Source organism: Pleurodeles waltl, chromosome 4_1 (assembly GCF_031143425.1).
Source record: "Pleurodeles waltl isolate 20211129_DDA chromosome 4_1, aPleWal1.hap1.20221129, whole genome shotgun sequence".
Taxonomy (NCBI): domain Eukaryota; kingdom Metazoa; phylum Chordata; class Amphibia; order Caudata; family Salamandridae; genus Pleurodeles; species Pleurodeles waltl.
The window spans coordinates 788,923,713-788,938,342 of NC_090442.1; positions in this window are offsets into that span (position 1 = coordinate 788,923,713).

Below are 14,630 nucleotides of genomic sequence, written 5' to 3' on the forward strand. Positions count from 1 at the left end.
CTTCTACACTCTGACCCGCCAACTGCGCTCCGCGAGCCTCGCCCTCGCCAACGCCCCCCGCATCCAACGAACCACCTCCGGCGGCAGATCCTTCACCAACCTCGCCGCCAAGACCTGGAACACGCTCCCTACCTACCTCCGACAGACCCAAGACCTACTTGCCTTCAGAAGACTACTCAAGACCTGGCTCTTCGAGTAGTAGCAATCCTCCCAGCGCCTTGGAACCCTAACGGGTAAGTAGTGCGCTCTATAAATATCTGTGATTGATATATACAAGACACAACAGAAATGTTTTTTAAAATGTATGCTGTATCATGGGAGAAGGACTTTCTGCTTATGACAATTGATATAACCACTTTGCATGCCATCATCAAACATACTGATAGGTTACAGGCAGTGAAGCATTTTTTGAGTAGTAGACCTGTGAATTTATGAAAACATGCTCAGATGCTTCTGAATATGATCAAACGATGTTTAGAGAGCAACACGTTTTTGTTTAATAAAGAACACTTCCATCAAATCAGGGAGACAGCCATGGGTTCCTGCTTCGCCCCCAGCTATGTAAATTCACACATGGGCTGGTGGGAAGAGCAGGTAATCCGAAATGAATTCCACTCTGCATGGGAGGATACTATTGTTCATTGGAGTAGGTACATTGATGATATTTTTATAATATGGAAAGGTACACGAGAGAGTGCAGAAAATGTTCTTAGTAAGATCTCTGAGAACACTCTTAATTAAAAATTCCCAAGCACAATTAATGCTACCAAGGTTCAATTTCTAAATTTAAAGGTATATGTAAGATGCAATAAATTGCACACAAAATTGTTTACAAAACCTACTGCAGGTAACACACTTTTACATGCCACAAGTTTTCATCCAGAAAACTTGATCTACAGCATTCCATTGGAGAAACTCTAAGGGTGAGACACAACTGCAATGAGTATGTAGAGGAAGAGCAGGCTATGCAAGAGTTATCCTTGAGATTTTTGGAAAGGGGTTATAGTGATAGTTGTATCAATGAAGCAGTTCACAAGGTGAAAGAAAAATCACGAGATAAAATCTTGTTTGTCCAAAATAAGAAGAAACAGAATAGATTTGATTCTAGTTATTGATTTGTGACCAACTTTAATAAGCAGGAAGGGGCAATACACTCCATTCTAAACAAACACTTACACTTAATCAAGAGCAACCCAGTCATAGGTAATTTGCTTCCACGTAGTCCAGGAATAACTTTCAAGAAGGCAAAGTCAATGAGAGATGCTCTGATAAAAAATAGCCCTGCGACTGTCAAAAAGGACAAACAGACCTGGATTAGTCAATGTCCAGGTTTTATGAGACATGGAAAGCGTAAAGCTTGCATTTATGGAAGGAACACTTCAAAGTATAGCTCTGGGCTGATACACAAGAAATATAAAATGAAGGGAGCATTTCATTATAAAACTAATTTTGCAATATATGTACTGCATTGTCCATATAATCTAATGTACATAGACCGCACTATATTGCCTGTGCACAAGAGAATACTCCAACATCTACGTGCCATCAGGAATAAGGACCAGACATACCCAGTAGCCCGACACTTTGACATTTTTCCTCAGAGGGATGCTGAGGGACTAATATACTATGTGATTGAGTCCCTGCCTGTCAGTATAAGAGGAAGCAACAGGGAAAGGGCCCTTAGAAGAACAGGATCAAGGTATATAATAGAACTTAATACGAAGAGCCCTTGTGGTTTGATTAGTGAAGAAGATCTTCACACACATTTATAATAAACTGTTTGAATGTGTACGGGACCTCAGGAGGGATAGTTTAGATAAAGGCTATTTATTATCAGTAACTGTATTTTTACATTTTTTAGTTATACCACTTTTGGAATTTTGTCTTTAGTAAAGGTGTTCTGCTTAGGTGCACCAGCTGGGTAATAGTTAAAAGTGACTGAGAATATATGAATTTGTTATAGGAATGTGTTTGAGTAGATAAATATATTGATAGCTCCTTTTACACCATTGGGAATATGTAATATGATCATCTACTGCAATTTTGTAGCTATACAAAGAATATATACAGAATATTTGGCCCACTTAGGCATGATTGTCAACCAAAGGCAATTCCAACCACTCAGTATGTTTTAATTCCTTGACTTCAGTTATTTTGAATAAAACATGAGATTACAGAGGAGTAAGATGTTACATATGTATGAATGGATACATATGTTTTCTTTTTGTAATAATGGATATTTATTGGCACAAAGTCACTTTAAGTCTGTTTACAGCTTCAATTTGTGCATTACATGTTACGTGTATGTATTAAAGGGTAATGAGACCTATCCCCTTTTGTCAGCGATCAAGGTTGCGGTGGCGACCGAAACGCATTTGACAGCAGACATGGAATAAAAACCTTCTGAGCAATAAGCAAAGCGTCAGAGCCTTTGTGTAAATATAACAAAGAATTTGGGACAATGTATATACATATATATTCACTGAAAAAAACAAAGGTTACAGGGACGTTACCTGCATTCAGTCCCTGAGGCCAACCCTTACAACCACCCAACCCCATGCACAGTGGGGGTTGGCCGCAGGCCCTGTGGCCAAGCCCTATAACAATCCAACCCTGCATGGCCCCCCTTCCTGCTCAGGCTGATATCGGCCCGAGGACTCCATCCCCTGGGGCCAGCGTAAATATTGAATTTTTTTGGGGGGAGGGGAGTTGCTGCCCCTCGCCCCCAGGCCAATCTCGGCACCAGGGATCTTAACCCCCAGGGCATGGCATTAACATGACATTTTTTGAGGGAGAGGGGGGCTGTGCCGCCGCGGGCCCCCTCATAGTCACTAAGGAAAGCCCTAGGGAGGTGACAGTCCCCAAGGCCCCCTGCATGTAAAAAAATGAAAGCTCCGGGGAAGTGTGGTCCCCAGAACTGTGTGGGGAAGAGATAGGCACCTCACACTAAATTTGTAATGCCCCAGGACCTGGCTCACCCGGCCCCTATAAAAAACAAGTGCAGGAGCCCACGCTTTTTTTTTTAGTAAAAATTCCCACAAATATTGCAAACTTGTGGCAAAAACATACTTAAAAAAAATCTTTTTTTATCTGTTGGTGTCCTGCCCTGGCCCCTTTTATTTCATTTTTACTTTTTTTCTGGGTCTCTGCTCAGCCGAGTTCCAAGGTGGCTGACAACACTTCCTGAAGTGTTGGCAGACAATCAGAGATATGCATGTCCCTGCACATGCTCTTCTTTGTTAGTGAATACTTCGCAGTCACAAATATACAGATTTGAATTTCCCTAAATTTCTCAAAAACTACTGAGCAGATGTGCTCCAAATAAGCAAAAGCTTTACCTGCGCACCCATAGCTAGCTTCCTGCCAAATTTGGTGTAATTTCGTCCAGTGAGTCAGGCTGTAGATGTGTCTAAATAATCCTATGGGAATTAACATGGGAAATGCAATGTTTTTTTACCCCCCTTTTTCTCAGCCCTGCTTCACAGATCATCCCGAAACTGTCTGTGCGGAACAAGAATAACTGCAACACTTATTTTGGACAATTTCGTGAATATTCATTAAACAGTGCCAAAGATATGGGCAAATCAAAAAATGCTTTTTCTATGGAAACATAGGCCCTCATTACGACCTGGACCGCCGGGTGGCCGCCAATGCGGCAGCACCCCCGCCGCGGCCATTTGGAGATCCCCCTGGGCCGGCGGGTGGAAACCTAGTGTCCACCTGCCGACCCAGCGGGGATCTTGGCCGTAACACAGGAGCCGGCTCCAAATGGAGCCGGCGGAGTTGCTGCCGTGTGACGGGTGCAGTTGCACCCATCGCGCTTTTCACTGTCTGCTATGCAGACAGTAAAAAGCTGTACGGGGCCTGTCAGGGGGCCCCTGCAGTGCCCATGCCAGTGGCATGGGCAGTGCAGGGGCCCCCAGGTGCCCCGCGACTCCTCATACCGCCAGCCTTTTCCTATCGGTTCAAACCGCCAGGAAAAGGCTGGCGGTAGGGGGACTCGTAATCCCCTGGGCAGCGCTGCTAGCAGCGCTGCCCTGGCGGATTACTACCGCCGGGGTCATTGTGGCGGGAAACCGCCAGCCCCGGCGGTGCGACCGCGGCGCTTCCACTGCGGTCGTAATGACCTGTGAATCACCGACAGCCTGTTGGCGGTGCTTCCATCATTACAGCCCTGGCGGTCTTGTACTGCCAGGGTTGTAATGACCCCCATAGTCTTAACTATAACTACCTAATGGTGATCACCACTACGTAATTTACTTAGATATATATCCCCTACTTGAGATTCCCACTCGGTACCTATAGGTAGGTCTGCTTTACCACAGACAGATCATTCATTGGTTTGCTAATAACTTTAGACCCATTTTCATGAGACTTTAAAAAGAAAAGCTTATCCACCTCAGCTACTTCATGGAAAGTTTCGGGGTAATCTGTTGAGTGGTGGCTGAGGAAAAAGGGGGGTCCCAAAACATAAAATCCCCATGTGTTTTCCATAGACTTGTTTAGACATGGCTACAACAAAAACAGCTGAACGGAAATACACCAATTTCAGCAGGAAGCTAGATCTTGATTCACAGATTGTGCTCTTAGATATACATTTGTTAAGTAGTTTTTGAGAAATTATTGTATATTTGGACGGTTGGCCTCACAAGAGTCCAATTGGAATGCAAATTTTAAAATGGAGGCCTGTGACTGATCGAGAGACTTTTCCCGTGAGACTTCACGCTCTTGATACTCTTGTGAGAATGGGTGCTCTGATTGGCTGGGTCCTGAAATGTTAGAAATGAAATAGCAGCCATTACTGTTTACTGCAAAAAATTAGAGGTGTTGTGGAAATAAAATAAAAAAGCTATATAAGGGGCAGCAGAAAGGCATGCTGTTCCCCTATGTTTAGAGAGGAGGTGTCTAGGGGATAAATACTGTAAAGTAATTAAATATAGCTTTTTTAACTCATTTTTATGGGATTCAGGTGAGATAGTGAATAGTAAAAAGTGGTAGATAAGTTCTGAATGTTCTCCATTCGTATGAATTATTTTTGTGGTCATTGTTTTTGAAAGGAAGAGTGTAAGACATAAGTACTACAATGATAAGATGGTGAATTCCTATTTTCCCCAAAAAATATAAACTAGTTAGGCTCTTGCGGGATTGTGAACAGTAGAAAGGATTAGGTTATCTATGAATTTACGGTAGTATGCACTCTTTCTACTGTAGGAAGGAGTATTACTGGGGATTATATGAACTATTTATGCCTATTGGCTTTGTAAAAGTTGTGAGTAGGGTATAGTCTCTTCCCATATCCTAGTATGCTCATCGGTTATTAGAAAGAGGGGGTTTAGCAGGGAGCACAGTCCTTGAACGGAGCTTACTGAAACTTTACTAAAAGGTGTGAAGAAGAACAAGAAAAATAGGTCTTTTGACCAATCACAGGGTTCAGATTTTGATTTTGCGTAGACTCTTGCGAGCCCACCTGCCAAAATATACAATTATTTTTACCCTTATTTGTTCAAAAACTACTAAACGAATTTACATCAGATCCCAACAAGCACAATTTAAGGACCAACATCTAGCATCCTGCTGAATTTGGTATAATTCTGTTAAGCAGTTTTTGCTGTAGTCATGTCTAAAGAAGTCCATAGAAAATGCTTGGGGATTTTACGTTTTGGGACCCCCCTTTTTTCTAGGCCCTCACCTGAGAAATCACCCTGAAGGTTTCCTGAAAAAAGCTGAGGTAGATGAACTTTTTTGTGGAAAGTTTTGTGAAGATTCATCAAACTGGGCTAAAGTTATCAGAAAACCAAAAACCACTCCATCTATGGAAAAACAGACCTAATTATAACTACCTAATAGTAGTGATTATATATATATATATATATATATATATATATATATATATATATATATATATATTCAGAACAAACAGATCTCTTCTCAGCCATTCCCCAGACCAGTTACACAGCGGTGCAAGGACAAACAACTCCTGGTCCAATTCGAAACATCAGACAATTTTTTATTGTAATGGAAAACTTTAATGTCCATCAAAATATTGCTACATATTACAGTCCAAGTCAATTAGGTTAAGAGGTCATATTACAACACCCTTGTATCTATGTATATCCGAAGGTACTAATGCAAACATGAAATAAAATGCTAGTGTCAACAAAGCAAACTAAAGTGTTAGTGTGCTAATTAAAATACAAATATAGATGCTATATACAATTCCCTGCCCGTGCTATGGGACATGATGATTAAAAGTGAGAACTCTATTCAACAGGTGTATGCATCTCTGATCATTCAAAGCACATCTGTCTTAAATCGGTATCTCTATATGTCATATATTATTCAATGCATCCCAATTCAACTCTTTTTCCTGGAATTGCAAATCAATATATTTGTACCAACAATTAAATACATGTGCACAAAAGTGCTCCAGAAAGTGCAATCAGGGAGTAAAGTGCGGAGGAATGGGTGCATTGATACCAGAATAACTAAAATAGCACAAATCACGCAATAAATTGTCCAGAATTAAGTGCATCAGTGCAAAGGTGATTGAAAGTGCAAATCATGCAATAAAGTGCTCAAAGTCAAGTACCTCAGTATTGAAGTATCTATAACCGTGCAAATTACGCAATAAAATGCAAATAATCCGATACAGCAATGTCAAATTAGCCTAGACGGTACAGATTAAGCAAGACAGTGGCAAAAGCCGGATACACCTTAAACGAAGTCAAGAATAAATGTTCCTGAGAACAAGGTGGTTGATGCTACTCGTCGCACCTCTGTGACCCAGAGGTTTTAGGTAATATATTTTTAAATTTCAGTGCTATGGTGGGTGCCAGCCTGGTGCAAGAAACCCAACCACCAAGGGTTTAAAAATGCACACAAACAAAGGCGGAGAAGAAACCGCCTATGTCATGTGCTGTAAAATACAAAATGCAGGAAAAACTAGCAACCAGGGCACTCCAAATGAATAAGTCCGAGATAATTAAATTTTCATTAGAACTGTTTAATCCTTTGTGTTGAGTAGTCGAATGACATCTCCATAATAATTAAGTCTACATAGTAGAATAGACATGTATGAAATCAAGATCAGCCAACACGTGTTTCGTCCTCACGGACTTTTTCAAGGCTGGAAACAAAAACACATAGGAACTATTTACAAATAATACTACCTATATATAAATATAATTTATTTTCTAAGCAGTCACAGACCCACCAAGTTGGCTTTGTAGGGTCTCAAAGGTCTGTGGAACACAAATTAACAACCACCGAATTGGGGAACATGAATAGTTTGGTGGCTACATATCAAGGATCCTGGCTTGAGCTTTTCCTTTCTCACACCACTCAACATAAATGATTTGTTGGACCATGCTGGATATATACAGCCACTATGCATAATATAGGCTAGAAATCAATATATAGTCTGGTAAGAAAGAAGAAAGTAAAATGTAACCAAGTGACATAAATGTTTCATCGCTTGACCCTGTCGTTTTTATGTAACATCCCTTCTTATCTTTTTCAAAAAGTTTAAACTGCTTCTCAGAGAAGAATTGGGCATCATCCACGGGCGGTGGAACCTGAAACAAAACAATCATTCCACAATTAGTACTTTCGCCAAAACATTACTCCTGGCTTCTCAGCATTGCACATTACTATACCCGAGCAACTCTGGGTTTCCATTCTCAGTACCTCATGCAGTGACACAACAACCACGTAATCAGGAATCAATCCTGGAGTAGTTTCTCTGAAGACTCTAGAGTCATCTAATTTAAATATTTCACCCTATACAAATACTTCAGGATGGTTTTGGATGGCTTCCCCAGATAATTACAGGAATAGCCCTGCTGAAGTCATCAGATGACTTCAGAATGACTCAAGGATGATCTTCCTTTTTGACTTGGGTACTTTACTTTTATCTTTTCAATTATATTTTAGCATGGAGAAGGACATGCCAGTTGAAATGTACTTTTTGAGAAAGGGTGTACGCTGGTGACTAAGCTCAGCTAGTTCCTGGGCACCTTACTACATTGATTCTACGATAGCATAATCGACCCCCATTTACAATCTGTGGGGTACTAAATTCTAAAATGGCCCATGCACCATAAAACCTCTTTAATCCATTAAATCACCCAATTAACCTTTAAACTGACTGCATGAGAGTTAAAGGTGAATGCATTTGCCATTTTTTTTCAAGTTAAGCAGGGGATAGAGGAGGTGCTTTCAGGTGCTGTAGAAATAAGGTGAGCTGTAATACAGAATATGTTGCAGTTTGAGCAGGACTGAGATTATTATGACTGGCATAGTTTTAACAATGATTGTATCAACCATGCATTGGTATGAACCAGGGGAATAAAAAGAAATCCCCAGCATGTTTACCATGAATCACTAATTTTAGACTCCCTCTTGTCAAGACTGTTTTGTTAAAACAACGGGTGTTAAAAACTTTCTCTGCCCTTTATTCTAAATTATGCGCTAATTTCGGGTGGTAAATATGTGTCCGGAAAAGTCGATACTGGTTGGTAATCGCTTGCGAGGTGCTCAGAATGAGTTTTTTGCCGATCCCATGGTATTTGATTACCGAAACCCGAATTTATCACTTGATAAACGCAGTAGTAATATCAGGTGTGGAAAAATCACACCCGAAGTTTACGTCAGGGAACTATTTGTGCATGCACTATTGACTATTGCATCTGTAAAAATCAAACCCGGGGAAACAGCATCCAGAACTACTAAGCATGTGCAAAAAAAGGACACAGGAATAATAGAAATACATCATTGTAATGTGCCAAACACGTCACTTCTCTTATAAACAGAGGCAGCCTCCTTAACACATGTGCAGACTGATAATCAGAAAACTGTGTGAAAGACATTGTGATGCTTACATTCCGTGTACAATTTGAGGATTACCACCCATCTCCATCCACCAAGTATATTAGACATCCAGCTACATTTAGGTGTTTGTGTTATAACAACGGCATCTAAGATACAGTACAAATTGACATTTTCTGAAAGGGAGTTGCAGGTTCCGGCCGAAGAGGCGGGCAAAAACCCTGCCAAGACTCATTGTCAATTAATGAATACCAATGGAAATGTGACGGCCCAATTATGACAAAACATCACAGAAAGAGAATGCAGTTCCCACACATTAGAAGATTGCAAAAACGATTTAGCGACCTGAAGAGAAGAGTGAAAAGTTATCTAGCATTTGCGACAAAGACTTTTCAATTCTATTAAGGACACGGAAATGAGGATTATGCTTCTCTTTCTATGCTTTTATATTTCAGCAGCCAATAGTAAAAGTAAACAGTCACAGGATAACTATAGAGATGGGTCATATAAATACTCTTGCCAACTTGATACTTCCTCTTTCTTTACAATCGGAAGCAATAACATTCAGGGACCAAAAACCACTTCCCAAGAGACCTGAAGTCATCCAAAACCGGAATAACTGTCCGCCGACTGTTCCTGCTAAGTGACAATCATTGCTCCAAACACTCCAACAGTGTCTAGACATCCGGGACGTATCCTAGATCATTTATCCTCCTGTCCTAAAAGGAAACAAGAAAACAAAACCCGTAATCTTCACGTTCTACTCACTGTGAGTAGAATCATTGAGCAATAATATACTTCTACACAAAGGGAGGGAACCGTTTGTAGCATCAGAATGCAGGAAAATAATGCATAACACTGAAATATCAAAGTAAGAGACAAAATAGTTATTCTGTCTTATGTAAACTGACTGGGTGGGATAATCCTTACCTCCGTGTCCCTTATAGAATTGAAAATTCTTTGTTGCAAATGCTAGAATTTTTTTTACTCTATGTCAGGACCAGAGGCTCCAAGTATGCTAGTTTAAAGCTGATCCATCACAATTGAGGCCACAGTTAGAATTGGTATATAGTAAAAAACTCTTAAACATAGACTCAGAGCACCAATCACCGCTTTCAAGATGTCTTCTGAACGAGACCCTAAAGCAAATGATTTGGAAGCCATAGCACCCCTTGCAGAATGCGCTCCAAAAACTAAAGTATCTATACCTGCTTCATTAAGATACTATTTCACCCATCTAGCCAGCGTAGCTGTAGTTACTGGACGAAACATTTTTTGTAATGCAATCAATAATTGACCCTGCATATCAATATCATATGCCTTCATACATTGAACAAAACATAACTTAGTATTACCTGGGAAAGCTGGATATGATACCATTCTGGAATTGCCCTTTGTCCTCCTAGATATTAGAAAAGAAACTCCTTCCGGAGAAAATTGCCTATCTGGTCTAAAGCCTTCACATCAGAAACTCTTTTGAGGTAGATAAGACAGGGCAACATGGTCAATTTGGCTGACAACTGTTTCCACGATAGATATTTATTACTTGGCCAAGAATGTAAGAACCTGAGGACTATGTTCACATCCCATTAAAAATAATATTTTGGTTGAGGGGGTTTGAACATCCGAATAACCCTAAGTAACTTGCAAACAATGGGTAATTGACCTACCTGAGTCCCATCTGTAAAGGATTGGTCGACTGAAATGGCTGATTGAAAGTTGTTCACAGACAGGTATGCCATTCCGGCCGCAGCTAATGAGGAAAGAAAATTCACAATCAAATGGCAATCTGCTCTAATGGGATCTGCACTCAGTGAATTGCACCAATCACACCAACTTCTCCATGCAGAGGCGTATCTCTTATGAGTACCTGCTGACCAAGCAAGACTAATGAACTTCTGAGCGTCTTTCGAAAGGCCTTGGTTATTCCATCTTTCCCCGAAACCAGCCAGGCCACTAAAAAGAGTTGACTTGTCTGTATCAACGGAGGTGGAAGGCCCCCCAGATGTGACAAAAGGTTTGAATGCCATGGAAGAAAGACCGGTAGAGGGCACACAGGAGTTCCAACATGTTTGGGAACCAAGGTTAAGCTCTCCACAGTGGGGTCACTAAAATGATCTCCGCTCTCTGACGTCTCATTTGAGCTAACACTCTGGGAATCATCCTAAAAGGGAGAAATGCATAATTCCGAAATGGGCTCCAAACCTGGAGAAACTCAGCCGTTGCCTGGGCTTCTGGTTCCGGACACTAACTGAAAAATACTGGAAGTTGATGGTTCAGGTGAGAAGCAAAGAGGTGTACACTGCATGGACCCCATCTGTGAATCAGTGTGCGGAAAGCTTGTTAGTGAAGCCTCAAATCGCTGAAATCTCGGAGGTGACGAGAGTGCCAATCGGCTATACTTTGCATTGACCTGGAAGATATTCCGCTGTCACTGAAATGCGATTCTGCAGACAAAAATGCCCAAAATCCTTGGCTATCTTTGAGACCCTCTTGGACCTGGTCCCGCCCAGCTTGTTCACATAATGTACTGCTGAAATGTCCAAGTGAGTAAAATGCAGCAATTCTCTTTCCCTGCGAGAAACTCCGAATTGCAAACAAACGTGCCAACACATCCAGGCAGTTGATGAGGAGGTCCAGTTTCATCAAGGACCATCGACCTCCTGTGGAGGTCTGACCGCAGTGGGCTCCCAAGCCCCACTAACTGGCATCCGCCTCTATTATTATCTCTGGGGAGGTACCAAAAATGGCTCTGACATTTCAAGCGTTTGTGTGATCCAGCCACCAGGAGATCTCCGATTTGGCCTCTTCTGACATGGAGATCTTTTGGGATTAAGAAAGACGCTTGCTCAGAGGCTGAATTTTCAGGTGTTGAAGAGCCCGATAATGAAGGGGTCCTGGAAAAATTGCCTGTACAGATGATGCTAGCAGGCCTAATACCCAGGCTATGGACCTCAATGAAGTAGATGTCAAAACTGACCTCAATTCTTTCTTGATACTATTCAACTTGCGCGGTGGAATCCTCAGCTGGGAAGAGAGAGAGTCTATCTGGAACCCCAGAAATTCTAGGTTCTGGGTCGGGGTCAGGACCGATTTCTGGTCCTTGACAATAAAGTCCATGAAGAACAATAGTCCATTCTAGATGAGTTAAGATCGTCTGCGGGCACTGGGAGATGATAATAATGTCATCCAGGTATATGATGAGACGAACCCCTTGGGACCTCAGAGATCTACTACCAGTTTCTTACCCTTTATGAAGCACCAAGGTGTGGAAGAAAGATCAAAGGGAAGGACTTTGTAGTCGCAGCACACGTTGTTCCAAAGAAACTGATGGAAACAGCGGTGCAGGAGTAAAAATAGTGATGGTCAAATAAGCATCCTTCAGGTCTAGACGCACCATCCAGTCTCCCTTTTGGAGGATATCCCTTAAAACAAGGATACCCTCCATCTTTAAATTATGGTAGAGTATCCAATAATTGAAATTTCGAAGATTGAGAACCAATCTTGATCCCCCTCATTTCTTTTCGAACAGAAAGATAGAGCTGAGAAACCCTCGCAGGTATATAAAAGACTTCTTTTTGGCCTCTTTCTCTGACAGAGAATGAATCTCTGCATCTATGAAGCTCTGCTTGAGTTGGTAAAAATACTGTGTGTGAGGGGATAGAGCTTGTACTGGCGTCTCATAAAATTCCAGTTTGGAACCTTGTATTGTCTCTAAAACCAATGGGTCTTGTGAAATTTTGCACCAGTTGTGGATAAACAGTTGCGTTCTTCCCCCCAAAGAAACCTTTGATAAATGCAGAATTCTTACCTGTGGTATTAGTCTCTTGGAAGGAGCTCTGGTTGCCCCTAACTCGCCCTTTTCTGAAAAGGCCTCTGTTGTAGCGGGTTCTGGAAGGGTAGAAGGTGGCAGACTGCTCCTGATAGCCATCTCTACCTCTGTAACAGTATTCTCTATGTGGGCCTTGTTGATATCTGCAGCCGAACACTCACTCCTTGAAGCGTCCGGACTGTTAAAAAGTGGGCAAAGTACTTTTTTGATAGATCCTTGGGCTTAGTCCAGGTTGGAATATGTTGCAACAAACTTAGATAGCTCCTTCAAAAAAGGCGTTGCAAAGAAGATACCTTGGGCTGAAGGGCCAGCCTCTGAGGAAGCTAAATCAGCTAATTTCATCAAGATAGTTCGCTAGAAATAGCGCCGTTCACATTGCCCAGCTGGAAAATGGCACGCTGGACCTACCCCACCAAAACGTCTTTGGAGTGGAAAGCCATCTCCAAAATCTTTGTTAATGAACCCGATATGTCCAAAAACTTGTCCTGGCATGATTTCCAAGCCCGGTCTAAATCCTTCTTAGGGTCCTTGGTGAACTTTTTAGGTAGGTACCGATGGCGGGGTCTGCCTCTGGGGTGTCTGTCACCTTATCAGGTAGGTCTGGTCTGGGACGTTCCGACCGCAGCCGTGCACATACATCTTTGTCAAAGCCTTGGCAGATATGGGAAGCAATGTAATCCGCTGTCTCTAATGGGGGAACCCAGGAAGTGGATCTGGGATGTACGACATCCCCGGGTTAGAATGTAAGAACCTTGCGCTGTTTACATGGTTCTGTATGCCGCGATTTTTTCTTCCGTTTGCTGGATTATGGCCAGAATGGTAATACAAAATCCTGCTGACTGGTGAAGCTGGATTTAATATTACTATTCTAGAAATGCCACTTTTAGAAAGTGAGCATTTCTTTGCACTTAAATCTTTCTGTGCCTTACAATCCACGTCTGGCTGGGTTTAGTTGACAGCTCCTTGTGCATTCAATCAGACACACCCCAAACACAGGGTACTCAGCCTCACTTGCATACATCTGCATTTTGAATGGGTCTTCCTGGGCTGGGAGGGTGGAGGGCCTGCTCTCACACAAAGGACTGCCACACCCACTACTGGGACCCTGGCAGACAGGATTGAACTGAAAGGGGACCTGGTGCACTTCTTAACCACTCTTTGAAGTCTCCCCCACTTCAAAGGCACATTTGGGTATAAAACAGGGCCTCTGCCCTACCACCTCAGACACTTGCTGGAGAAGAAACCTGAACCAGAACCTACATCCTGCCAAGAAGAACTGCCTGGCTGCTCAAAGGACTCACCTGTCTGCTTTCTACAAAGGACTGCTGCCTTGCTGTTTGCCTGCTGCCTTGCTGAACTCTGGACTGGCTGTAAAAGTGCTCTCCAAGGGCTTGGATAGAGCTTGCCTCCTGTTCCCTGAAGTCTCAGGACCAAAAAGACTTCTCTTTTCCATTTGGACTCTTCGTGCGCTGAAAATTTTGATGCACAGCTTGCTCTGCGGCGAGAAAATCACCGCACACCGACGCTGATCGACGCAACACCTTCGGGGAGACCGGAACTTCGACGCACGGCCTCGCAAGGACAACGCCGCCCGACTTCCAGAGGGGAAATCGTCGCGACGCCTGCTGTGAGAACGAGAATTCCACAGAAGGCCTCCCGGAACGACGCACAGCCGGAAAACAAGCCGAAGAATCCACGCACAGACCCCAGGACATCTGGTAATCCTGCGAACCACAGAAAGAGACTGTCCGCGCACCGGAAAACGACGCACGACTTCCCTGCGTGAAAAATAACGACGCAAGTCCGTGTGTGCAGGGGAGAAATCGAAGCACACACCATTTTTCCACGTATCTCTTCTGCGGCCGTTGGCGGAGATTTTCCACTTCAACCAGGTACTTTGTGCTTGAAAGAGACTTTGTTTGCTTTTTAAAGACTTAAGACACTTTATATCACTTTTCAGTGATATCTCTAC